Consider the following 4,356-nt stretch of genomic DNA (forward strand, 5'->3'; position numbering starts at 1 on the left):
TATATTAGAGTGTTATGTTTGAGAAAAGTACAGTAAGAGTTTTTTTTTTGTGGTACATTGAAGTATTACATTAAGATTTTTTTTTGAGTGTTATATTGGAGTGTTACGTTAGAGTATTACAGTTTGAAATTATACATTTGACCAAAACTTATCAAGTAGTTTGTGTACTTCTTTTGAAATGTTTGAAAAATCCTACATTCTTTTAGAATGTTTGAAAAATCTCATATTTCAAGTCATTTTTATATTTCTTTTGAAATGCTTTTCAAATAAAAAAAATTATATAAAAATTCATTCCAAATTTGATTCCCATATATTGCGTATCTTACCTTTCTAGCACACAAGAAAAAAAGATAACGAACATAATAGAAATAAGAATATAACCTTAAATCTAATTTTTAAATAATATATTAAATCAACATTTCCAAAATCAATGAGACTAATTGGTCTATAAAAAAATTCTTAGGAATAAATGGATCACCATTTTTCAAGATGAGATTTATAGGTAAATTTTCCTAACATTTATATGCTTTGAATAGTATTATTATTGTTATTATTATTATTGCCGCCGTTGTAGTTGTTATTTTGTACATTTTTGAGTTAATAATTTGATTATCGAAAATGCTTCCGACCTCTAAAACGTGATCACTAAATCGGCACTAATGACGTGGCTGCCAACGTGGAAAGCTGAGGTAAACTCGCCCGTTTCTCCCTCTTTCTTATTCATTTCAAATTTCAAATTTATTTGCACAAAACATTTGAAGACTCTCTCTCTCTCTCTCTCTATTCTTCATTCTCTTCTCTTTTCTGCTGTGCCTCTTTGTTGACGAGCTCCCGACGAATGCAGCTTCTACAACCCCGACGAGCGCAGCTTCTCACGAGAACGACAAGCGCAGCTTCTGAAGACGACCGACGACGACCGAGTCTCTCTCCGTCTTCACAGATCTGTCTGCACAGGTCAGCTCTCTCTCTCTCTCTCTCTATATATATATATATATATTTATATATCTATATCTATACGCCCTGATTTGTTGAGATTTTTGACTTTGATTTCATGGCCTGATTTATATCTATGTATATATCTATATCTATATGCCCTGATTTGTGTCATTCACTTTGATTTCATCTGTTTAGGACGAATTTGATTTTGATTTTGGACAGATTTTGGACTGGTTTTGGAGTGATTTTGTACAGAAAAAAAAATAATTTTAACTTTAATTTTAATTTTTCTTGAATGCTTCAATGAAAAAGAACAGTGACCCTGATTTTCAACTTTAATTTTTTTTCCAACATACGCCCTAATTTTTTCAAGATTGGTAAACGAGTTCTTTCAACATACGCCCCTGATTTTCAACTTTAATTTTTTTTTTCTGTGCAACTTATTGAGAGAACAGTGACCCTAAGGTTTGTCAAATTCAAAAAATTTGTGTGGAGGAAAAGAAACATTTCAACACATTTCAACTTTAATTGAAAAAAAAAATTCACAACACATTTCAATTGAAGTCAATTTGTTTAGAGGAAAAAGAACAGTCCAAAGTTTGTTTGTAATGGGTTACCTCATTTTTTGGATTGATGTGTTAGAGTCATTATGTGTTGTATTGAAATCTTTGGGCAATTTAGTTTATTGGAGAGACTGTAATCACAAATCACAAATATTGACTAGTCAGTGATCTTGCAAGATATTGACAAACCACATAATTTCTCCAATTTTTTTACTCTTGGTTTGTGTTTTCTTCCACCTATGTTCAGGAGTTCAAATTTCCAACAAAAACCACACTCCTTAATTTTACTTTTACATTGTCGTCTTTCGTACTTGTTATTTTTAAATTCAATTTTGTAAACAGTTCTTAGAATGAGCCAAACTCTTGTTTACCAATCTTGAAGTAGTGGGTTAGAATCAAAGGGACTTGGTGCAATAATGTCAAAGGTAGATCCATACCCAATCTATCATTCTATGGTGACTAAACTAAGTGTGCATTTTTGTTGTTAATTCGCAACTCCGAGATGAAAAAATTGTTTTTAAAAGTCTGCCAAACACCGTCAACTTGGGTATTGTTATTGAAAACTGATTTTTGTTCTAAAAAACAAAGAAAATAAAGAAAACCCATTTGCCAAACTGTTAAAAAAAAAAATCTTGAACACATACCTATGTTTAGGTAACCATTTTAATAAGTTTCTAAAGTCTTTGATTCCTTACAAAATGAAGGAATATGATTATGATGAAAATTATAACAAACAAGTCAAATGTCCCAAAGAAAACAAGATTCTATAGAGCATCTGTGTAGTTGTAAATTTCTAATCATGCTTAGCCAAACATATATAATTCAATAAACAATAACTACAAAATTATATTATATTTGTGATTTGTGATTGCTGGAAATGCAAGATCACTGACTATTCATTATGTGTAGTAGCTGAGGAAGAGTGAAAGTGAAGGAGACAAAGAGGAGAGATTATAGAGAGAACCAAGTTGGCTTGGTTCGATGATTGGTTTTGCTATTTTCTACTAGTTAATATTTAGAATGCCATAATTAGAACAGTTACTAAAGCTAGACACAGCTTAGTTGGGCCAATTGTAGAAGACTTGCATAGTGCCTATCCAGGCCTATTGAATTGAGGAATAAAGACTATTTGTCATGAATGATGCAAGACAACAATGCTGCTATCCTCTTCAAGTCTTTTTTTGGACTTGGTTGGATTCTGTTCCACATATTTTAAAGAAGCTCTTACTTCTGTATAGACTGTACCTTCTTTACTTGAGTAAGATGTGTGTGTGTATATGTACCAAGGCCATAGCTTTGAATGCACTTAAGTTCTCCATTTTCTGAGTTCCCATTTGGGAACATATCAGCTGCATGCTATTTTTCTTTCCGCATTGGACAGTTGAACCTCACCTAATATAAACATTTATTGTCATTTGATTAAGTGTTTAGATAATTTCAACAATTCTCAATATTCTCAAATTATTTATCCCATGCATATGAGATTTTTTTAGATTTGCAAGCATATGGGATTAATGGTTACAATCAAGTAAGTACTTCCTATAATAAACTAAACACCAAATTGATGAATCTCATGGATTATAAATCCAGTTCCACCCAAATTTATTCAGCAAGCATGAGCCAAGTGTTTGTTTTATTCAGCAACCACTGATTCTCATAAAGATTGAATTTTGCAATCATCTCTTTCCATTTCATCTCAAATTCATCTTTTGTGAAAGTGTCATAGACTGCATTTTGCAAATCCATCTTCATGGATTCATATTGGGAATACCCTTTCAACTTCTCTGGAATCTTCTTCATGATATGCCATAAACACCATCGATGTCGAGTATTGGGGAAGACTATTTCTATAGCCTTTTGCATAGCTTTGCACTGATCCGTTATTATAGCTTTTGGAGGATGATCTGACATGCAATTTAACCATGATTTGAATAGCCAAACAAATATATCAGTGTCTTCACTAGATAATAGACCACAACCAAGCAAAATCAACTGTCCATGGTGGTTAACTCCTACAAACGGAGCAAATGGCATATCATATTTATTAATGAGGTAAGTTGTGTCAAATGAAACAACATCTCCAAATTCTTCACAAGCCGCCCGACTCATTGCATCCGCCCAAAACAAGTTTCTTATGCGAAAGTCAATATCAACATCAATCATATAATAGAAACTCGAATTTTGTGCGTGCATTCTCAAAAAATACTTTTGAAGTGCATCGGAATCTCCTTCTCCAAGCCTCAATTTTCCAGCTCTCTCAATGTAATTCCTTGCATCTCGCTCATCAAATGTTAAAGACTCATAACCCCCAGCTTCAACAACCATTGAGTTATAATTCCTAGACACCCCAATCCCTGCTTGATCATTAATTTCTAATCTTCTCTTCACAGGACTAAGGATTTTCTTATTCATTGCAAAATGGCGTGAGTCGGTGGGGATCAAGTCATGATTATGTTCAAGGTTAACTGTGGTTAACATAAATCTCCCATCCTTTTGTAGGCTTGCTCATACCCTTGCTTTGCAATCAATTTTTGTGGACAGAGATGGCTTTAAAGGGTTTACTTCTGATTTTTTAATTCTCTTCCCCGATCGAGAACATTCAATCCCAAAGTATTTTAATTCCCCATCATCGCTGATAACTTGTGTTTTACAAGCTATAGAAAACCCAACATGTTTAGCATATTTGGCATAAAATGTATACGCTTCTTGCTTTGAGGTGAAACACATACCCCTCTTAGGTTCCTCAACTTCTTCACTCTCATTTAATAAAGGATTCTCAACAGTATTTGAATCAATCTCCATTTCTGCTCATTCAAAAATTAAATTCAAGAATTAATAACAGATTATTTTCAAAAAT

At 32.8% G+C, this 4,356-nt stretch overlaps 1 pseudogene; it reads right to left on the minus strand.

Moving 5' to 3' along the window:
* Positions 1-3,101: 3,101 nt before the first annotated feature.
* On the minus strand, positions 3,102-3,911 carry LOC114317516 (protein FAR-RED IMPAIRED RESPONSE 1 pseudogene; annotated as a pseudogene).
* Positions 3,912-4,356: the final 445 nt, after the last annotated feature.

Source organism: Camellia sinensis, chromosome 10 (genome assembly GCF_055761805.1).
Source record: "Camellia sinensis isolate YWXY chromosome 10, ASM5576180v1, whole genome shotgun sequence".
NCBI classification, from domain to species: Eukaryota; Viridiplantae; Streptophyta; class Magnoliopsida; order Ericales; family Theaceae; genus Camellia; species Camellia sinensis.